The sequence below is a fragment of the Columba livia genome, chromosome 1 (assembly GCF_036013475.1).
Source record: "Columba livia isolate bColLiv1 breed racing homer chromosome 1, bColLiv1.pat.W.v2, whole genome shotgun sequence".
Taxonomy (NCBI): domain Eukaryota; kingdom Metazoa; phylum Chordata; class Aves; order Columbiformes; family Columbidae; genus Columba; species Columba livia.
Genome location: NC_088602.1, coordinates 125,910,108 through 125,933,893, shown reverse-complemented (window position 1 = coordinate 125,933,893; position 23,786 = coordinate 125,910,108). Strand labels below are relative to the sequence as shown.

At 40.0% G+C, this 23,786-nt stretch overlaps 1 protein-coding gene across 2 annotated transcripts in view; it reads left to right on the top strand.

Annotated features, from left to right (window-relative positions):
• GSK3B (glycogen synthase kinase 3 beta) overlaps positions 1–23,786 on the top strand; it is a 151,783-nt gene that overhangs the window by 33,252 nt on the left and 94,745 nt on the right. The gene's annotated exons all lie outside the window — the stretch shown is intronic.

Genomic DNA, 23,786 nt, shown 5'->3' with positions numbered 1-23,786 from the left:
TTTATACATAAATTCAGCTTTGTTTTTAATCACAGGGAGGCTGTGTGTCTGCAAGGGAGGCTGAAGTCACACCAGTGACTTTGTCACTCACCTCTGGAGATGTGTTAGGATAGCTGGGTATGAGGAGAGATTTCCATTCAAGGGAACTGAATGGGCCAAACTAGAGGTTACTAATGTAATTCTGAGTTATGGACAAGGAAGCAGCAGGACAGGAGAACTTGAAGGAGCAAAATAGATCTGAAAAGGCAATTGGAGTGAGCAGAGAAAGGATATGGGAATACAAATTAGGGAAGAGAGATAATGAAACTAGGTCAGATAAGGTTCTAGCAGGTGGAAATAACTGATCTGGAACACTGCAAATATGTTTGAAAAATTAATTTTAGTTTAATTTCAGTAACCACCAGATTTGTGAAGCAAATATAGTGCAGTTTTATATGAATTGGAACTTACGCTTCCCCTCTGAGTAAACTAAAATGCACTGAGCTCTAGTTGGCTGTGTTTTGCATTAAAACAAACAAAACCTGCCTGTTTTACCTAATTTTGTAATTGTCAACTGTTCACAAACAGTGCTGCCTAGAATTATGACACTCCCCTCACTTGAATGAGAGAGAGAAGTTTTGTCTTTAGGTTTATCCTTCTTCATATTCCCCAGGGTTCCTGTTTAACCATAGGATGAGAAATGTGGGTTGCTTTTAAACAGAGCTGAGTTTATTGTAGGATCAAGCGACTACAGACTCTATAAAAAGAAAAGTACCTGTTCAAGGTAGTAATAATAAACATATGGCTTGTAGTCTTTTTAACTTGGAGGGATTTTTTGAAATCTTTTTTCTCCTTAGCTGTGCTAGTTAATTTACAGAAACTCAGTGCTCATGTTACTTCCTGGACTTCTCTGCAGTGATAAATAATTCTTAGTGTTTTCCTTTCTGTTTTGGTTGCTTTGATTTTTGTTTGGAAAAGGTCTCAAATTGCCAGTTCCAAAAGTTCCTCAAACAATATGGTAAACATTACTAAAATAAGGACTCTATAGATAGACTGTCTCACAACTAAAACAACCGCGGAAACCCTTCCTTCCCGGTTCCTTCACTTGAATATGTGAAGATAAAAATAGTGCAGAAATAGATTTTACTGCTTTCTGTTTGCTGGGAGAAGACTGGTGTCTAGTGTAATAGAACAAACTACTGTTCACTTGCAGTCGTAGTGTTTTTGATATGCCGGCTCAATTTATTAGAAAAAGTATTTGATTTAAGTGTTGGAGATAATCAGAAAAGTTAGCTGTTACACTGTTAAAGGGTATGTGGTCAGACATGTGTAACACAAGACGGATGAGCTGAAGTTATGCAAGCATAAGATGTAGGTGGCCTCTGGGAAAGGGTTCAGTGACTTTAGTATTGTGATATTGTAAACATTATTTTCAGGAAACTGCTTACATTTTAAGTACAAAAATGTGCAGCAGGTGTAGTAAAGTGTTAACAAGTCAGCATTTAGTATATGGAAAATTCTGTGCTATTGTAATATTGAGTTATGTAATCAAAATGACTAGGATATACTGCAAAATAAACATGGTCTTAACATTTAAATCTAAATTTTGCAGCAGAGTGGGACATAAGAAACAGAAGTGATACCACTCAGTGTATCTTAATTTTAGTGAGGTATCATTTACAATTTTTCTTCGATAGGGTCAGCTTGACTTTTTTGTGTGTGTATTTTTATTGTTTTTTCGACCAAGTACAAAGTGAGCACAGACATTTTAAAGTTTATTTTTCTTAGCTATATGAAGTGTAATATTTGAGAAGTGTTGACCTTTCAGATACTTCAGTTTAAATACATGGGAAGAAACTGACTAATAATTTAAAAAATACTCTTAATTTTTATTTGTTAGTAAGACAAAACTTGTTGGTTTTGTACCTGCTTATTGCAAGCTGTGTGGGTGTTTTCTTAACTACTTAAAATGACAGTTGAGATTTTTAAGTGGAGATGAAGCCATTGGTCTATTTTTTTGGTGCTTTTTTTAGTGCTTAGAGTGTTTATACTGTTGTATACATGATGACTGAAGTGCTGTCATGCATAAGTATGCTTCAGGTGGTTTTCTGTGGGTATAGTGCTTCAGGCTGGTCTCGTTTCTGCTACTTCAATGGGTCCCTTTCTTTCACTGCAATCAGAAGACATGGAAAAGCCCCAAATAATTTTTCTTAGAGTTCCTTAATTGTTGCCATGGATGCTGGTTTCCCCCAGCCTGTAAATGGAGGGAGAAGGGGCATGGTTTTGCAGGAGGTTCTGATGGTGGCCCATTTGGTCTCCTCACAGCCTCCCAGGGTCCTGGAAGGTGTCACTGAGCCCCAGCTGCACTGGATCCCACGGTCCTACATGTGCTGCTGTTTTCCTATTGGAGCAGATGCCAGTTTGGTGTCTGTGTTGCCAGGTCTTGGCTCAGCCTAGCACTCCAGCACACAGTTTTGCCTCAACTGTGATTCAGACTGGGTGAAAGTGTCTTATTCCGTGCAGTTCCTGTCTCAAGGTAAGACGAGCTTGTGTGCTCTAGGCCTGTCTTAAAGTTGTCTGTCACAATCTCACGTAGTCTTGAAAGCTCTTTTCAGACCATCCAGAACCAAAGCAGTATTAAGATGTCTTCTCCAGGAATACTTGCCCTGTACCAAGACACACCTCTGCTGCCCTGAAGGTCAGCCCAAGGAGGAGACAGCTCTGCCTCACTGTGGAGGACACAGTAATAGAGCATATTACTCATCACCTTAAGATATTTCTCCAGGGACTGTGTCATGCCCAGTGCTTTCAGAGCCTGTTTCTGCCAGCTGCTTTTCTGCCATCCTCTGTGGTGACTGCTTTGGGGAAGACATGGGAAAAAAATAAGTGAATGCGTCTTAGGTACTCAAGAGGTCTGCATCAGAAGAGCAGGCTGTAGAGCTGTTCAGCAGCAGACGTTAGGATGAGAATCCCACTACCTCCCTGCTTCCATGGTGTTTCCAAGACAGAGAGGAATATCAGTGAGATTGCTGTATTTGAAACCAGGCGTGCGCAAATGCCAAATGTGGCCTTGTATCTTTTGAGGAAGCTTCTGTGGTTGAGGTACTGGGTAGTGACTCAGTTGTTTTAAACTTGTTTTTCTGATCCTCCTAATGTAACATTTGCCTGGAGAGGATGGGCCTTCATGGAGAAATAGATATTGCCTTTTAAAGGTGTGTTGTACTCCATGTGGAATTCTCTTGAGATGACATCAAGGAACTGTAACTATGGTTGGTCATGCAGCTGGGGGCAAGCAACCCACTTCTAACCCGCTGACATAGAAGCTTTCAGAGATGAGCCTGTGGCACAGAGGTGTGCAGCTGTTTTGGAAGCAAGCTTTTCTTGACTGTAAGTGCCTAGAGTAATGTATAATTGAGGTAGCTAAGCTTGTCTGCTTCCTGTTCATTCTCCTTCATCCTGAAAGCCAGGCTCCTTGCCACATCTAACTTAGCATCTGTACTTATCTTTTCCAAAGTGAGTCTCCTTGTGAGAGTATAATTGGAAATTAGATCATTAAATTGTATTTTAAGAAGTTTTCCTGGTATTAAGTCAGTTCAAAATATCTCACATTAGCATTTTCCTCTCCAGTTTAAATTTAGGAGGTAAGAAATACCATACTGGATCAGATCAGTAGTTCGCATAGCCAAATATGTGGTCTTCAACAGTGACATTGCTGTTCAAAGAGAACATGTGAGCACTGCCACTCCGTGACTCACTGTCCTCCTACTGTTCTAGCATCCAGTTCTCAGACTGGCAGCATTAGAGGCTACATCCTTGTCTGTTCCCTTCAGTGTCCACTCACAATCCTGAGGTAACAGATTCTCAAAGTTTCTTGCCAGCAATGTTGATCTTATCTACTGCCATCAGATCATGCAGGCTTTGAATAGATTGCACCCTCCCACTCCTCATCATCTTGCACCCAAATGAGGCATCAGCCTTTTCTCCTAAGGCAGCTGTTCTCTTTAATCCTTTAATTGACCTTTTCTATACCTTTTTGAATTCTATTCTGCCCTGCTTGTGTGCTGTTCTTGTCTCTACATCTTGGTTCTTAAGACTGCAGTGCACTAAGTCTTTACATAGCAGCAAAATAGCTTTCTACCTTGTTCTCAGAGCCTTCCTGTTGATGTCCAATATCTACATGACTTTTTCACAAAGTGTTGCACACCGAGCCAGTAATTTCAGAGGACTGTTGACAATGACTCCAAGATCACTTTTTTGAATTGTAAACTCCAGCTATAAATTTTGCATGAAAGCACAACTTTTTTTTTTTTTTCCCCCTTCTGGTATGTATTGTCTTAGATCTGTCTGCATTGGAGCTCATCTACCACACTTTGCTTATTCAGTTTAGTGATGTCCTTCCAGAATTGATAGTCATTGCCATTGCAGCTGGCTGACCTGAAAAAGCTTTGGTTTAGCTACAGACTTGGAGAATTTTACTGTGCACTTTTATCCAGGTCACTGAAGATGTTGAATAGAATGAGTCCTAGCAATGCTGCCAGGTCAGCTCCACTGTTGACTCTTCTCCGTAGTGGAGAGTCGACTATTAAGTCTTGCCCTTGCTTCTTAGTATTTAGACAGGTTTCTGCCCATAAATGGACCTTTTCTCTATAACCAGGCAAGTTGACGTCTTGGCATAGACTGTTAAAGAAGCAGCCTGGGCTTTTTTAACATCCAAGTATATGTTTTCATTGGATCCATTTTACCTGTTTGCTTGGAGTGCCAGCAGGGTTTTTCTTTGCCAAAGCCATATCCAATTTGTCCCAGCAGGTTGTTTGCTATGCTCTTATATCAGCAGCCTTTCCATGGATGGAGATCACATTTACCAGTCTGTAGCTCTTAAGATTCCCACTGGTGTCTTTTTTTGGGAGAGCCCAGCAGGCCAGTTATGGAAGAACTTTAAAGAAACCTACAAGTGGTGACAAGTTTCCTCTCCTGATCCAGTATGCCCACAAGCACCAATTTGGATAGTGTGAAGTTAAAGCTCAATTATAACTAGAGGAGTCCTGCAGACTAGCTGTATTATGTTATATGGCATATTAGACCCAAATTAGATATATGGCTTCATGTAAATGTGTATATAACACACAGTATTAACTTCATAGAATGGTATAAATGTGTGCAGGGTTTTTGGTTGTTGTTTTTGTTGTTTTCTTAAAAAAGCAGAAATGCTGATCTGCTCTTAGCAGTTGCGTTAAAGGTAGATCCATTCTGATAGTGGCAGTACCTGTGTTAAGGCTGGCAAGCCCCTTGCCCCTTACCTTTTGCTGCTTTTTGTTTTGTTTTGTTTGTTTTGTTTAAGTATATATTTATATTAGTTTTCTTAGTGGGAAGGCTGGTTTTATTTTCCTCCACGACCCTGACCTGTTCAGTTCCCCACACCAGTTTCTTCCACAGCTGTCCTTTGAACTCAATTGGTGAGATGATCCAGACTTGAAAGTGTATGTATTTTAATAAAAAACAGAGCTTGGTTTCCTTCCCAGATTACTTCATTGATGTTTATAGCATAGCCACACACAGATTCATCAGCATGATTTAGCGTGTGATGAATTATGGTAGTAGAGAGAGGAATAAGCTGCTGTGGTGTGTGGGAGACTACTTTATATGACTTAGCTACCAAAGAAAAGCAACGTGCAACTATACCATCAACTGTATGTAAAAACAGTAAGTCAGGAGTCCTAGCTGTATTTTTCACACAAAAACACCTTGCAAGTGTGGCTACTGTGGTGATTGTGATGTTACTTGCTTGAAGCTCACTGCAGCCTTTTTTGGTACAGTATCATTGTTTGAGGGCAAGTATGTAATACACAGTAAATGTTGACTTGTGGCCATAGGGTATAGTAATAGAATATTGAACTCCTGTCGCATTGCTTTGGTCTAGAAAGACTTGTGTTGGTGACAGAAGATCATGACTGAATCCTGATAGGAAGTGTGGAAGATAGCAAATTGCTTTTCTGCTTGAAATAGCCTTTGTTAGATTCAGACATCTGTGGTGATGCTAAAACTGAAATAATGGAAAATACAAAAACATGTGCTTCTAAAACTGAAGTACATTGAACCAGTGTTGACTACATAGTTGCAAGGGATGTTCTAGTATTGAAGGAGAGCCATCACATTGGAGATGGGAATGATGACAGTAAAACCCTGGAGTTCAACTTGGTTGTACTAAGGCTACTAACATCTGCATATTAAACAATTCTTGTTGTAAAAGAAAAATCCTGTTAAGTGTTTTGTTTCTCATAATCAGACTGGCTTAGGGTGTTTTTTTGAAAGATGGATTGGCAGGGTTTATTTTGTGTTGAACACAGCTACAGAGTTTTTATTTCCTCTGAGCATATTTTGCAGATGATGTTGCACTGGTCTGTTCTTTGTGGCTTCTGTGGGGACTTAAATATCTGATGGGGCTGATGGTAGGAGGATGAGTTGTAAAATTAAAGTGAGTAACTGAAATTATACATGTCCTGTTTTTTAATAGTTGTATTTCTTGTGTTTAAAACCTTTAAAGTGGTGTTCTTAGGGTGCCTTTTTATTAATTATGTGAAAATCTTTGGATACTAACCCTAGTAGTTCCGGTGACTGATTTTTTTTATCTAGTAATGTTTCTTAGATTAATGCAAAGATCTAACATGCTTTATGATTTTGTTCATGATCAGTTTGCAAAGCTTATATTTGGGGAACGTGTTCTTATCTCAGTTGTAGATCTTTCTGGTTTCATATATCAAGGAAATAATGAACTTCTCAGTTTTAAGAAATAACAATATAGTTATTTTGATAGTGCTCTCTTATTGTGTAAGCAACTTTCTGCTTCCAAGCCTTAAAGGCTACAGGTCCCTGTAATGACCAAGAGCATTTTCTCCTCAGGATATTTCTAATGCTGTAATAAAATGCCTTGACTTTCCATTCTTGACACATAGGTTTGTGTCTAGATTCTTTAGTGATGAAGACACCTTCTGAAGTACTTGGAATTATGGAGGAAGCCAATCTTAATTCATCCTGTGCAAGTATGATGCCTCCTGTTAATTTCTTCATCTGAGTCTAACTTTCTGAGGAATAATTCTGCTGCCTTGGCAAATGAGCCAAGATTAAAGGCAGATGAAGACCCATCATTGGGATAGATGACGATCAGTCATTAAACTAAAAGACCTGTTTCTGGGTCATGTCAGTATTGCCGTAAACTTTTGTGTTGGAAAGGGAATGAGTTTGAGTATTTCCCAACTATCTAATTTTGATGAACTTACACATTAACCACCCCCCAGTGATGAGCAATATATATAAAAATATCTGAAGGTTTTTGTTCTTTCCTTCATTTGTGATGCAGGCAGCATGCCTTATTTTCAGTAGTTCGTATCTGCCATGTCAGCTGTCAGACCCTTCAGATGTGGCAAACAGGAAGGGGCAATAGTTGGCTAAAAGGTAGATCCTATTTTCCAGTCATCTTAAGGAAGAAATAAGTCTTTTGAAAAAATTATCACAAATTCCAGAACTGTTCACCAACTCAGTTAAATGTCACTGTTTCGAAGAAAATACTAGGAAGAGAGCTGTTTCTCCTTAATTGCACACTGAATTGTCGTGCTGTTTGATATATCAAGGATCTAAACTGAAATTCTAGGTTGTTTTTGTTGGTGTTTTGGGTTTTTTTGTTGTTGTTCATTTGGTTTTTATATATGCAAGTGTAGAGGAAAACAGAATGCAGAGTTAATTTCTTAGCAGATAAAAGACAATTATTGATTTGTTAGAAAAATATGTTTATTCAGAAGAATGTTTTTACTGAAGGAAGAGTAACAAGTGTATTTTGTAATAACTTTATCTAAACCAAAACATCAGCAAAATTATCTTTCTTTGTTGGCTTTTGCCATAGCTTTTTAACATGAGGAGTCTCATCTTGCCTTTGCTGAAATCCTTCTGTGATAAATTTGATTTATGCATTCATTGCCCCAGTGCCAGGCTGTGATGTCTTAATATAATTTCACTGTGGGTTTGTGCGTGAGTGGCTGCTACTTTGGAAAATAACTTATATTCCAGACTTTACTTCCTGTCTTGGCCAAAATGCAAACATTCAAGTATATTCTATATGCTCTTTTCCAAGAATTATTTTAATCTCTAAGTCAACACTATTTGATCTTTATTGTACATTACTGTGATCTTCTCCTCTTCCCGAACTCGTGATAGGTGTTTTAAATCTTTGTCTGTTTAAAGACATCAGTCAATTTTACATTATATTGTTTCTGTCCAATCCCAAAATTAAAGATGAATTTCTGAACAAGGTGAAGACTAATCCTGGATGCTGCTTAGCATGCATATTCCTTAGCCATCCCGGACTTTGAATAGAATTGTCACTACTTGTTACTGTAGATGTTGAAATAAAGTGTCAGCTTTCTACTAGATAGTCCTTACACTGATGTGCTTTGGAGGTGTCACTTCTCCTTACAGTTGTTCAGAAATGGTTGGCTGGCTTGTTGCATGTAGTATCTTCAGATATTGGGCTGGGTTTGCAAAGTCAGAAAGAAAAATCCAGAGATACTGACCTTTCCAAGCCACCCATGGCTGGGGGTAGGGAGAGTGTGCTGGGATAGCTGTCCCTGGGAGCTTGTTCTGTTTTATGCTCTTCTGTAAACACTATTTGCTGCTCTAAGAGATGGGAAAATGGGATAGATGAACCTGTGCTTTCTGTCTCATGTGCTTCCTTTATCTTGATATTGTATCTGAGTGTCTTTATCTGAGCCTTTTTAATAAAGGTATTGTATTTTTCAAAGTGCTTTGTTTGTGAGTTACCATCTTCTGAGCCAGGTAATTAAACACTTGTCTGTAGAAGAATATTAGGCTGCTCCTCTGTCTTTACTCTGAGTTGCGTGTCTGTATTATTGTGTTGAAAGTAGCCTCCTTATCTGGACCAAGATAAAGCATTGCCATTATTCTTCAGTCATAGCAGCAGTATAAAATAATAGGCTACATTACCTCCTTCTGTAAATGGAAATCTTTTGCATGTACCCACAATCTTGGCCTCGTAACACCTGGTTTATCTTGCTTGAAATTCCTAGGATGAGGCTATATGTAAGAAGAGAAGGACAACCTAGCAGGGCTGAGACCTGAGTCTGTTTTCTCTTCCCTCAAAGATGATCAAGCCTCTTATTAAGAGAACTTAGTGCACTGATGGCAAGAAAGGTTCAAGTGCTTTCAAAACCTACACAGATTTGGAACAGCGGCCCTTGAAAAATGTCCACCTCTGGATAGGTATACAACTTTTGTAGACATATATAAATGTTTAATTTCTTCATATTTGCTCTTGTGTTTTCAGGCTTATCTTCTACTTAGTATAACTTATTTTCTGCCTCATCATATCTTCAGAAGTCATACTCTCTTTGTCTGTCATTGAAACGGCTAGAATTTGGGAAACATCTGTTTTTGCTAGTTTTCTTCTTGCCTCTGTGGTTGAGGGGAAGTTTTGCTAAAACAGTGCTGCTCTCCTCTCCCTGTTTCCAGATACCCATCTCTATTTTAGAATTTTGAGCTCCAGCATTCTTCATTAACAAACAATTACAGGAACAGTTCTGAGAATTCCAGCTATATGTGTAGAGATTGTCCCTGAAAACCTGAGTCTGCTCATGTGCTGGCAGAAGGGAATTGAATCCCCGATGTTTGGGCTCATTCTTATGAGTAGAAATATTCCTTTTGTTCATGTTTGTGGAGAAAACTCCCATTGTTTAGGATTTTGTTTTAGTAAAATCTGTATATTGCAATAAAATATTTGGAAACATCTTCTGTAGTTTGAATTACATTATTGTCCTTTCACTGTGGGGGAAAAAAACTCTTATTGAGTTAAGGTGTATTGTTTCTGAGAGAGGAAAAAATAAACTTATTAATAGGTTTAACAAGACTTAGGAGAAAATAATACCATTAGCTAAAGCGTGCATTTTAAGGTGGGATAGTTACTGTCCGGAATAAATGCCTGTGCTGGTGTAATGTGATGATGCTTCTACTTTTGTTTTGCTTTGAGAATGCAGTGGATGTGATGCCCAGGCACCATCACACTGGTTCCCCAAGCCTGCAGTTAGACTCAGTCAGCCTGCCTTTGTTGCAGGCTGTCATCATGAGGAATGGCTCTGGCCTTACTGCCTGCTTCCATCTCTTTTGTCTGCCAGCATGAGCGCTCTCATTGCTGCAGGCTGAACCAGGGCAGGGACTTTGGTTCTTCCAGAAGCAGTTCTGATCCTACTCACCCTCTGATAGCAGCTGCTTGATACCTGGACCGGCGCAAAGCCGTGCCGGGGCACAAGGAGGGGTGGGAGGACCTGCCCTTCTGAAGGCAGCCTCCTTTGTGGGCTGCAGCTCTGCTGTGGGGTTGAGACAAAGGATGTGGTTTTATGTTATGCTTAGCGTGGTTTATCGGGGTGGGGGGTGAATAGGCAGTAAGGAACAGTCTTGATCTGTTTCTTCCCCTTGTCAGATCTGACAACTGCCTGTCCTCAAGATGAGTCGGTTCAACTTGCTGGTTTGAGGCTTGTTTCATTTTGGAGATGGATTAGTTTGTCAGATCAGGAAGCTGAACTGACTCATCCTCAGGCTACAAGATTGCCAGATTTGCCATGGAAGGAGTGTGAAGGTGGGAAATAAGACCACCCTTTTGGGCAGTAGCCCCCGCTTTGATCACATTATGTATAATGCGAAAATGAGCTTAGTTTCTCTGGTTACCTTAAATAGCTTTAGAGATGTCCAACACTTAGTTCCCTTGTTCTTTTTGCCATACTATTTTTATTACTTTAAAATAAAAAAGCAAAACTTGCCAATGATGAAAAGCTTATGCATCTAGCTTCTAAAATGCTGCCTCATCTGTAATAAGAGCTCCTTCACCAAGATAGCTATTCCTGCCGTGGAAAATATCTGCATTGCATTGATGGCAAGCCTACAGTTTCTTAATTGAGATAATGCTCTCCTTGAATGCAAAACCATCTTTAACCTAAACTGACTCATTCAATTTCTGTGTAGTTCTGTGGTGTAATCTAAAGCAGTAACTTGGGTTGGACCTGGAGGCTGTGTAGTCTTAGAACTGGTCTGTATTCTGCAGCATGAATTGAAGAGTGTAGCACAGCTCGATTTTTTGCTCTCTGTAACCCTTCCACTCTTAGAATGGCGTTCAGCCACAGGTCATGGTTCATCATAGGGATTCAGATTAGCTACTGCTCACTTCTTGACTTTTTTTTTTCTATGGTACTTCCCACCAAAGCTGGATGTCCGTTCTGAACAGCTGGCAGTTTTCTTACTCCTCCAATGTTAGAAGATAGGCATCAAATGAATGCCTTAACTAGCTTCACCTGTCTTTCTCTTTGGAATTTAGCTGCTGTATCAGATTCCAGACAATCTGTTTCTTGCTGTGATTTCACTCCCTAGGTTGGACTCTGCGTCTGTGATGCTGTTTCGTGGTCTTACAGGGAACAGCATGACAAGTACATGCTGTATTTCTGTGCTGTGTTCAGTGAAGCTGGAGAGTAAGAAAACATACCAAGTCCTAGTAGGGCAGAAACTAATTGTGGGGTGCTTGGCAGAAGGGAGAGATTGCAAAGCAAGAAGTAGAGTCCTCTGATGTCCTGGAGAGTAGAAGAATATATTAGAACTTGTGTGGGAGGTAGAGCTCTGCCCCGCCCCCCTCCCCCCCGCCCCCCCCCCCTCGGAAAACTGCAGGTTCAAGCAGCTGTTTCTGTTCACTGCACCTGGGTTTTCAAGGCTACCTGTGTTACTGATAAATACAGAAATTGCTCTTTTTTTAGACAAAACATTTGAGGTTTGAGAGTGCAGCATTGCGACAAGGATCGGATGTTGTGGTAGATCACTGCAGCGGTGTGATATAGAAGGGACCCTGCCAAGGAGACTCCAGCAGATGTTGAACTACACTCTTCTTTCCCTGTTCCTTCACTCATGGCTGCACAGTCTGGCAGGGCTTGCAGAGGCCACAGAGAACTACCTGGAGGCTTTGCCAGCCTGGGCCGCCTGCGGTGGTGGCAACAGCAAGTGCTTCATGTGCTCAGATAACTTGTTTGGTGCCTCTCTCTGTGCAGGAGTAATCTGATGGTAGTTCTCCTCCAAATTCGCTTCTTGCTCTCCACTCTGTCTCTCTTCCCTCTCTCTCTGCTTTTTCACTTCTTAGTATGGTGCTGATGTTGTTCTTTGTTACTTTGGGGGTTTAGGGTTGTGTTTGGTATTTTTCCCCCATGTCTCTTTGCTGTGCTTTACCTTCCTTTTTTTTTTTTAATTCCCTCCCCTATTTCCCTTTGGGTCTTCTTTCTTCATTTCTTCCTTCATTCTCAAATGACTGTGGTGATTGCCTGTAACAGCTGGCCGTTACGCTATTACCTCTGTGGGCCATGCTGTCTGAGCCTAGGTCTGTCCGTCTGCTCTGTAGGCTGGCATGCAGGTGTGCTGGGGCAGGAGCTGTCTCTTGTTCCCAGTGCTGTGCCTGGTGCAGTGGCATCCTATTCACGCTTGATTCTTAAGCACCGCTGTAATAAATACGATTGAAAGATTTCTTATTTAAACCTCAGTAGAAGAACAGAGACTCCCTCTGGAGACTCCCTCTAAGATGTATTAAGATGATCTTAATTTGTGCAAGTGTGTGGTGGGGAGGGTCTTGGCAACTTGCAGCTACTGCAGGTGGTGATTCTGTGTGTTCTGCTTAGTGGTATGGTCTTGTGCATTAGAAACCCCTTAGTGGATGCAGAGAGAGAATGAAAAGGGAAGAACAGTGATGGTCTGTTCTCAGGGATTTGAGATGTACTTGGCTGTGTGATATTAAGTACATTTAACTGGATTCAAAAACTGTAACAAATTCAGCTAAAACTGATCCAGTCATGTATCCAGCAAGTAGACAGCATCCTACTGTAGTGGTTTACAATAAAGTACTTTAGTGGTTTACAAGAACCTACTTTAGTGAAAGCTTTACAGGTCATAGAAGATGCTTCTGCTGGAAGATTGGAGGCCGCCTAGGAATTCCCCTAATGTGCTGTTGATCATTTGTTAGTCTTCCAGTGGAGGGAGATTTGGAGTGTCTGACAGCGCTCTTGAAGTAGGCATGTCAGTAGGTGCCCAATGTTGGATTCACTTGCTAGGAGACATCAATAGACTTGTTGAGGGTGAACTGTTGAATGGCACGAACAAGTGGATAAATACGATCTGTTTGTAACTTGGGGTTCTCCGGTGCCCTGTCAGGGTTCAGTTACAGGGGTTTTATAAGTTATTACGTGTCAGCTGAGCTGCTATAGTTGTCTTTGGAAAATGTTTGCTAAATCATGTTCCCTGATGATGTAAGAGGGAGGAACAACTGAAGGAAACTTCAAATAAGAAAACCTAGTACAGTATAGGCTGAATTTCTCAGCTAACAATTTACTCAGAACTATATAGCAAAGGGGGTTACTGTTGAAGCCACAGTCTTATGCTAAAACAATGTTGTTACGCTTTTTCCACTCACTCCCTGTCTCTGTCCTTGTCTCTAGTGCTGCCTTTAATTTGTGAAGTTTTTGGGGCAGGAATAGCCTAACCTGAGATTATGAAGACAAATGCTGTTATGATCCCGTCAGTACTCGCTTCCTAATCTGTGGAATCACTTTATCTAAATTTAAAGTTGATTTATATAGCTAAATAACTTCTGTGGGGTGGGTTTGTCTGTATGTGGGTGGGGAGAGAGGAGAACAGAAAGAGTACCTACTAAAAATAACTTGTTAATGAGCATGAGATTGCTTATGAAACCCCACCGGCAGCCAGTGTTTAGATTACCTTAATTGTATGTTTCTGTATTTTTTTTTCCAAAGCAGAAATTTTAGTATAGGTATTCTGGTGCATATTTTGTATATTCTCAGGAAAAAAAAAAAAAAGCTGTTCCCTAAAGTAACAGGGAAGGGTTCTGCCCCTCACCCCCTCTCTGCACCTCTCAGTGTTAAGTGCAGCTTGAGAAAGTTCTCTTGCTTAGAAATTTGCTGTCGTGGTCTACGTTTGCCATGACAGAAAGAGTAGTTGAAGCAAGCTGTGTGTTACTGAGAGAGATGGTTAACACAAGCCTTAGATGTGCCTTGCGAAGGTTTGGGCACTACCTTTTATGTGGTGCTAGGAAGGAAGGCGTTAGTGAGATGAATCTTTGGACACTGTAAGTAAACATCCCTTTTGGATTCACCTGCTTGGTTATAAGTCAGTGGGATGGTAACCTGCTGGGATTTTTTTGGTGGCTGATTTAGGCACCTGGCTGTTGGAATCCCATCTACCACAGCTGGATCCAGGGGAGGTCATCTGATGGTCAATGTGATAGTCAAGGGGCAGGATCAATGGGGCTTTTCCCATCCTTTTTCCTGGTGTTTTTTTGTTGTTGTTGGTTGGTGGGTTGGGTTTGTGTGTGTGTGTGTGTGTGTGTGTGTGTTTTGGTTTTTTGTTTGTTTGTTTTTGCGTTGTTTTCTGAATTATTCAGAGTCAAGCTCAGGCTGGGGTAGCTGAGTACAAGCACATGGTCAATGTTGTGCTGTTCTTGCTTTGGCTTCCTTAATTAAGATCTTAAAAGCTTGTAGAAAGTCAATGCCTTAGAGTTTCATGTGACCTTGTAGTGGACATTTTAACAAGCCTATCATGTGAAAGTTCAGGGACCTGCCAAGTACCCTGTTCATTTTTTAAAGGCTTGTTTACAGTCTTTAGCATTAAGCTTTCGAAGAGAGTGAGTTGAATGCCCCCTCCAAAAAACTATTATTACCTCTAAATAGAGACTTAAAGCTTCAATGGCATTTGGAATGACAGAACTGAGACACAGTAAAGCGAGATGCTATTCCTTTGGTTAAATTATAGTGTTGTTTTTGTTTTGTTGTTGTTTTTTCAACAGATAACAGGAAAAAGTGTCCCTGCATCTTGATGTAATTTTATGCGTTTATTGTTTAACTATAGGCATATGAGGCATGTCATTACCTGTCACAGATTCCTGGAACTTTTTCCTTGACATACTGACCTCAAAAAGACATGAAGACAGAAATCAGTTGAGTTGCACACTCTTTCATTTTTATAATGAAGCTATGTTGCCTTTCTGAGCTGTTACTGGTTATTTTGTAGTGATGGTATGGTTTATTTCACTAGGCAGCAGTCAGTCATTGCTTTTGTGTTTACTTTTTACTCCACTGCCTGGTTGTCTGCTGCATCAACTTAGCACTTAGTATTTTGAATTTCTATTGCCATTTTAGAAGCTGTTGAGCAAAATATAGAGGTACCAACAATTTTGGGAGCTTACAGGTTTTGCCTCCTGGAAGGTTTTGAAATTGATTGACATCTAAAAGCATTACTGTCATTTGGTGCAAGTAGAATGAATATATATATATATATATATATATATATATATATATAACTTTTATTTTACTTCCTTCGTGTCCAGCTAGAGGCAAGGCCAGTTTTGATTTCAGGATGGAGTGTTTTAAAAGCCTTTTACCTTAGTGGTCTTTGGGCTGGCAGTTGTTGCTGAAATTTTTCATGATTATTTGCCTCTGTATTGAACTGGACAGAAGTGAATTGACACATAATTAACTGTGACTATCATTTGGTCATTAATGATAAAGCCAAAGAATGACTGTTTTACCTCTTCATCATTTATCACTTTACTGTGCTTTTGTTTAGATTGAATGTAAATTTTTACTGTTGTAGAAAGCAGAATATTTGGTGTTGAAATATGGCACCAATGCATTATTGCTGAGTAGAAAAAAGTAGTTTATGTAAGTATTTAACCTTTCTGACCTTTTGACAACCCATAGAGTCATTATATTCATCCTGTGGAGGCTTTCTTATTTTCAAGCCTAGCACTTTAGAAAATATTTCAATCTATTTTTTTTTTATTGTTACAAAAATGACCTTAACTTTCAGAGTTTTTTAGAAAAAATAATTTCCTTATTAATTTTGTCCACCCACAGTTGTGTCCCAAACTTTTACAATTTCTTTTTCTAGTCATTATGTGAAATATCTTCTTCACCTTTGGATAAGAACCCTCTCTGAAATGTCAGTTCCTTAAACAGGTAGCTTTTAGATATAATCCTCCAGAGTCTTCTCTTTGACTTAAATTGGGTAATCACTTCTGAATTTTAGCTATTGAGGTGAATACACTATTACAGTAGCTGTTGTGTGGATGCCAAATAGGAAAGAGAACTTTTTGTTTGTTCCCTGGCTTATGCATCTAAAGATTGCTTTAAGTCTTGGTAGCAAAGTTGTGCTTAGGTACTTTGTCTCTGCCAGGATGCCCTGCAAGTCAAAGTTGATGACTCTGCTGTTTGGGTGTCTTTACTTGGTTTGGTTGTATGGCCTGTCACCTTGGGTCCTGGATCCTTCTTAATTTGTTCATGAGTTATAAAAGGAGGCCAATTGTTTATTCATTGGGAGTGCATAACTCTTTAAATCTCATGTCTGAGAACTTCATAGCTTTTCTTTCAGGGTGTTTATAAAAGCAGTAAGTGTGAGGCAAAAAAATTAATGCTGGTGGGGCTTCCTACTATATTTTATTACATCATAGTTCTGTTGAAACTCATGGGCTAGCGTATTATAATTTGATGAATAGTCACGTTTCTTTCTGTATATGTGTTTCTTTAATTTAGGATGTGATAGCAAGTCAGAAACCTTACCGAAGTCACAGTGCTTTTGCATGAATGCTTTTTCTCCCCTCCTGCTTCTTTTTGCAGATGAACCTCTAATCTGTATTATGGAGTCCACACAATCTGGTCTCTGTAAACCACTTCACTGTTACTTTATTAATTATCAAAATAGCTGGTATAGCACTTAATCTGAAATTGTTGTCAAGCTTATAGGATCATATGGATCATCTCATTTACATTTTAAGTTCTCCAAGTGTTCTTATTCCTTTCAAAAATAAACATCACTTTTCAGACTTTTTAGCTAGCTCTTCCAAAATCCTTGGATACAAATCATGAGATTCTTCTGATTTTTAAGTAATGTCTGATGGCTGCTCTTTAAGTGTGTTATTCAGTTGCAGTCGAGAAGTCAGATGACATTTTCTGTGCTAAAACAAGTGTGTGTGTGTGTGTGTGTGTGTATATATGTATATGTATCTACATATATATATTTAGTGATTGCTTCTGCCTTCTCTGGGTTATGATTGGCACACTTAAAGGTTTTTGTTCAATGTTTGACCTGAGCTGTTTTTGAAATTTCAAGGACTTCTTTTTGGGGAGTAAATTTAAAAATCAAAATGCATTGTGTTTTATCAGACTCCTTTATTTGATTACCTGAGTTTTTCTGATTTGGTCCTTGAATGTTCATGTCTATCTTGTACTGTTGCCCACTTGGTAACATTCATGCAGTTCACTGATAAAGAAAGGAAGCTGTATAGTACAACAGTTCATAAATGCTATTTACTTTTTCCACTGTACTGGCTCATAATTACTAGCTTTTTGTGAAATTAACATTTTAAAAACACACTAAGGAAAATTATTAGAAAAATGTCATGTGGCACTGTGATTTCTACTGCTGGCAGTGTGTTGCCTCAAGCATATGTTGCTCATAGTGAAGATACTCAGAGGAACCAGTGACCTCCTTCTGCCTTTGCATGCCACGAGCACCTATCTAAGAAGGCAGGTGTCTTGTTTCATAGCCTAATCTGATGCTTGGCATTGGATACTAGCAGATAACTTTTCTTGTGCTTTCTATTAAGACACTTGTTTCACAAAGTATTCAGATCTTTTGACCTTCTCAATTATCAATGACTGAAAAAAGCCAATGCAGTTCTGATAGACTTCCATCTGCTTCTGGTCACTAATTTCTCTATAGATAGTTGTGTCAGCTGCTGGTTGTAACCTATTCAAATTGGCAGCGGCTGGATTCAGCAGTGTTGGGTTTCCATGGAAGTGACTTGTTGACTATGTTGAACATTGAGCAAATTAAGATGAAAGAGTGTGGAGAAGCCTTAGACTTTGTAAGGGGAAAAGTAGTCAATATTGACTTAATATTGAGCCATATCCTAATAGGGAGGTGGAACTGAGAATTGAAACAGATCAGAGAAGATAGACAGCAGCATGGCCTCAGACGTTGTAGGGAGCGTGGTTTAGGTCTGTGAGGTTTTCTTTTAGGACTTAAAAATCAACCTAAATAACATCTAATGGGGGGACCTGTGTGCATACCAGTGAAGAGCACTATAGCAATTGGAGGACGGAAGTGAGAAGAGATGGGTAAAATCAAAAGAAAGAGGAAAAGGAGTTTGTAGGCAGTGCAAAGGATTGAGGTTGTGTTTGAAGTAGGAAGAAAGCAGCTGTAAACATTCTATTTATTCATTGCTGCTTCCTTTCAACTTCAAAACATATGGCAGAGGAGGAAGAAGGTGTATATGTAGCTGAAAGAAAAAAGAATCATAGATCTCTGACTATGTATATTAATGTGTGTTTGTACTTCTCAGTCAGAAGCTAAACACTTGAAGGAATGTAGGGCACGTGTGATTTTTTTTTTTTCTTTTTTTTTTTTCTGATGTGATTTTGGGCCTTCTCCAGGCCCATTCAAGAGAAAGCATGGGGGGGCTTCTGATCAATAGCAAAGGACATATTTTATGGTCTCTGAGGGCTGAAATGAGTTTTATTGACTGACACCTACATTTAGTCATTGGCAAAAAAGCATACATGCAGTACACTTGTAGAATGGTCAACTTTGCACTAGTGTTAGGAATCTGCAGCTGGTGGGATATTCATGTGATGAAATGTTTGTCTAGTAGCAGAATCCTTTGTGTCACCTGGATGAACATCTGCCACAATTTGTTTTCTTTAAGGTACATGCCTCTTGTTTCCAAATCATACAAATATTTCATTAAAATAATACTGATCCATATTAATTTTGATTCTGTTGCTGAATTGTATAAACAAAAGACAGAATGGAATATATTCAGCTTCTTTTTTTTGAGTGTAAAAAACTGAATTAATACTCAGCTTGAAAGGGTAAGTGGCCATTGGCATTACGTAAAATGATGACATAAGCCATTCTAGAGTTATACCTAGATACTGAAAAAAAAGAATTAGAGCTTGCACTGGTGCCCTAGTACACTGTCATCTTGTAAGTGGAGTATTTTCTTCTCACAAATGGATGAGTATTCTCTGCTTTCAAACCACTGACTTTACCTAATGCTCATGCTTTGTCCCATACAGTTATTGTGCTAAAGATGGGAAGTGAGCTAGCAAATCAGAGCATTTGAGAATTAAAATGTCTGGATGTTGCTTTCATGCACACAGCAGACTTCTGGAATAACTATTTCATCAAAAAACATCCCCAAATACCACATTTGGATGTTAAACATCCAAATGGTGTGGAGAAATGCTTTAAGCTAATGCATGAAATGTGCCAAGTGCAAATACAAATGTATTATGGAGTCATAGCTAGCTATTTTTACTTGTGCTTCTGTCCTGCATGTTAGAAAGATGGTCTGCGTAGATAATGGTTGTACAGTCACATGAATCTGCCTTTTTGTTACAGTAAAAACTAGGTCATATTGCTTTCGGACCCAGAAAGCAGCTTCTTTTGGATAAATGTGTTATATTCTGTAAAAACTGTTTAGTATTCTGGTGTTTGGTCCTCCTTCCTCTAGTTTTTCAATGTAACGTTCTAGTTCAGTTGTAAAACTACGGTCAAAGGAGTTGAAAGTATTGTATTTGACAACGCATGCTTATCTACTGAGGCCACGAAGTCTGACAGTCCAAAACAAAGTAAGAGGTGAAAGGCATGAGATGAAAACTGTCTCGGTTTCTTGTTAAGACTTGCTGTGGTATTATGCTTCTTGGTGTTTGCTATTAGGAGTTTCATTTTGGAGATACTGAAGGTTACTGGAAAAAGGTGTTTCCACTATCTTTTGTCTTGCTGAGGCTAAAACCACTATTTACCAAAGCTGTTTAGTGAACTACTTTATATGCTGTTTGGCTGGCAAGTCAACTTTTGCTGTCCAGACAACAAAAACTGGGATAACCATTCTGATAATCGGGGAGTCCTGGTGGACAGCAGGATGACCATGAGCCAGCACTGTGCCCTTGTGGCCAGGAAGGCCAATGGCATCCTGGGGTGTATTAGAAGGGGGGTGGTTAGTAGGTCAAGAGAGGTTCTCCTCTCACTCTATTCTGCCCTGGTGACACCACATCTGCAATATTGTGTCCAGTTCTGGGCCCCTCAGTTCCAGAAGGACAGGGAACTGCTGGAGAGAGTCCAGCCCAGGGCAACAAAGATGAAGGGAGTGGAGCATCTCCCTTATGAGGAAAGGCTGAGGGAGCTGCGTCTCTTTAGCTTGGAGAAGAGGAGACTGAGGGGTGACCTTATGAATGTTTACAAATATGTAAAGGGTGAGTGTCATGAGGATGGAGCCAGGCTCTTCTCAGTGACAACCAATGGTAGGACAAGGGGTAGTGGGTACAAACTGGAACACAGGAAGTTCCACTTAAATATGAGAAGAAACTTCTTCTCAGTAAGGTAACAGAACACTGGAACAGGCTGCCCAGGGAGGTTGTGGAGTCTCCTTCTCTGGAGACATTCAAAACCCGCCTGGACATGTTCCTGTGTAACCTCATCTAAGTGTTCCTGCTCTGGCAGGGGGATTGGACTGGATGATCTTTTGAGGTCCCTTCCAAACCCTAACATTCTGTGATTCTGTGAACCATGTATGGTCTTCTGATCAGTATATGCATCTGTGCAGTGCAGTGAGTGGCGAAATAGGTTTGGGGTCCCTGGATGCTGCTGTGATACAAAGACATATTATTTGTATACTTTGAAAAGGAAGGAATTGTTTTACTCTCAGATCAAAGCTATGAAAGGTGAATTTAACTCCTACAGTCCATCAGCATCAACTATTCTGAAATAGAAAATAACTGAAATTCTTAACAGGCTGCTTTTTTGAAAGCTTGGTGTTCTTACAGTGTCTTCTGTGGATACATTTGTGAGAGCCATTGTCTATTGAAAGAAAGAAACCGGGAGAAACATCTAGGAGACTTACTGCTCTCTAACATTCTGGTAAAGAAACAAAGTAATTCGTGGTATAACTCATTAAAGCATCAGTGCTTACACTTTAAAGCACTGAAGACTTTAACAAGTTTAGTTAGGAACTGTTTTCTGTGGACTTAAAGGAAAGAATGTAGAGCTGACTGGCTTCTCATTTAAGCTCTGGAGACGTTTCACCAGGTCATTGCAGTGCCATGCTGGGAAGGCCCACCTGGCATAGCCTGAAATTCGGAGTTTGCTTTTGCAATCAAGGAGAACCCTAAGAGAATTGCAGCTTTGATGAGTGTCCTCAGAGTAGATCTCTTCATACCCAGTACTTCAGATTTCAACCAGTATTGCTAGGAACAAGGTTTTTATCTCTAAGACTTCAGTAGTCTTGATTTTTGGGGAACAAACCTCAATGACAGTAGTCTCTATACTCTGGCCTTGTGACCAAAGCCAAAAAAAAAAACCGCCCAAAAAGCAAGGAAGTAGTGGATTACCTTTTAAATTAGGAGGTTTGTTGCAGTGAAACAGGTGTCGCCTGTTTACATGTGCTGAGTTAGGATGCTAATCATAGAATAGTTGGGCAAATAAAATCCAGATTTACTGCAATCAGATTTACACTTTGAACTTGTTCACTAAAAAAAAGTTGGTTTTCATGTCCTTTCGTTTCCTGGCTTCCTTCCATTTGTTTAGTACAGTTATCAAAAGGGAGGGTGAATTTTCCATGCAGCTTCAGTCTGCTTCCATTTATGCTCCTCTTTCCGCCTTTGAGCAGACATTGGTCTCTTGGTCTCTCTTTCCTTTTTTTTTTTTTTTTTTTTTTTTCATGGTTTCTCTGTTTTCCCCCTCAAATGTGTAAATCTGCATCTCACCTTGTCAATATTTTGCAACCTGTGTATTGCTTGGCAAGTAGTTGACACCCTTTGCACTAATGAGTTTTATTTATTTTTAATTTGTTCCATGGAACAGTTGGATACATAAAAGCAAATAATTTGTAGGGACCTAAAAGGTAACATAAGAGATGAGTAACAGTTAATGTGGATTTTTCAGGAGTAAATCATGCCAAGCCAACCTACTTTTCCTCTGGATCTTACAGGTACAGAAGAAGTAGTAGTAGGTGTTTGTATCTTGACTCTAAAGTTTTCAAACACATTTTCTCATGAGAAGCCTGGGAAAAGAGTGCATCACTGGAAATCCCCTGAAAGGCGAACAGGATGGTTTGCTTATTTTGTTTGAGCATAAAAAGAGGTTCAAGATAAAATTAGGATGAGATATTTAATGGGTTTTTGCAGTCTTTAGGCCGTCTCACAGCAATCACCAGTTTTCACAAATTTGTTAGATAAACTTAGCATCCTGAAATGGATTTCTTTCTGGTGGTGACTCTGGGCTTGAAGGAGGTGACAAGCAGGCAAAAGTGTTCAGTAATCTTGGATGCAGTTCAGTCAGGACAAATGCAGAATATTAGGCTTTGATAAGAGTAAGCAGGTGTATGAGTGGAAAGTGGGTGAGGATGGGACAGGCAGCAGCTCTGCAGAAGGAAACTTGGTACATAACTAACTGACCATGAGTCAACCGGGTTGCAGCGTTGCACAAGCTGCAAACACTGCTGGGCTGTACAAACATGGTGTTGTAAGTCAGACACAAGAAGTCACCAGCAAGCTGGGTAGAGCTGAGGTGAGCTTCCTCTGCAGGGTTTAGTTTTGGGTGCTGTATGTGAGATTTTTAGTAGTGAGGGGACAGGTCGCACCAAGAGAAATCACTTCTCTATCACAATAACTTTCCTTGCAAACAACCCCTCACATATTTGAAGAGGGGGAATAGGAGGAAAGAGGGCACAGGGGAGCTGTGCCATTTTACATGCCTTCTGGGAGTGGAACAAGGAGCTATTTGTTTAAACTGCACTAAAGGTGATTTGAACTACTTGCTAGAAAAGTCTTTCTAAATGTGTGAGTAGTAAAGGACTGGAAGGGACTCCCTGGGGAACTTGTGGAAAGGAGGTTTCTTAATAAGCAGATGTGATGAACATCTCTGGAGTGCAGTTTCTGTAGAGTTGCAGGGTGACTGCTGTGGAACAACAGATTCTGTTTTTCTTCCTTGCAGCTGTATTTGATTTGGTAACCTAAACCATCATAACTGAAGGGCAATAAATGCCCAGTGTATGCTTGCAAAATGCCTAAGATTTTGAACAAGGGGAAGTGCTGTTGGTGATAACAGTGGTGCTAAGGGTAGATACCAGCAGCTTTGTCTTTTGATGGCAAAGTGGCTGGGAAAGTGCCTGTGTGGTTGTCTGTGAGCTGCTGAAACCCACAGCTGCTGCATCTGCACCAAAGCTCATTCATCTGTGCAACACCTGCCAGGATCCTGCAGCCTGAGTACAGGTCCCTGTCTGTGTTCTGGTTCATGTCAAGATGCGAGCTAAATGCGTTCTGTTGTCATCCTTCTCCCCCTTCTCCCTCTGCCCCAGAGTGTGTCTCCCTTCTTTGCAAGGAAGTCTGGGCATGGAAGAAAGGAGGAGCAGGACTGGGCTGTACGATGCAGCCTATGTTTCACTTCAGGTGCATGCAGCCAGTTTTGACAAAGGTTTTGTTTTCTAATGAATGCATGCAAGCTGAAGCTTAACTTGTAGGTGTGTTTGTAACAAACTTTGTAATGCTTCTGCTTCTTGTTGCCAGATATATGCCTGTAAAGGACAAAGTGCTGCTCTGCAGGTTATACTAATAGTTCAGTTTCTTCAGTTACAGGAAAATACAGGGAGATGCTTCATTTTGGTAACACAAACAGCGCTCTGTTTAATACCACTTATCTTAATTAGATGCAGA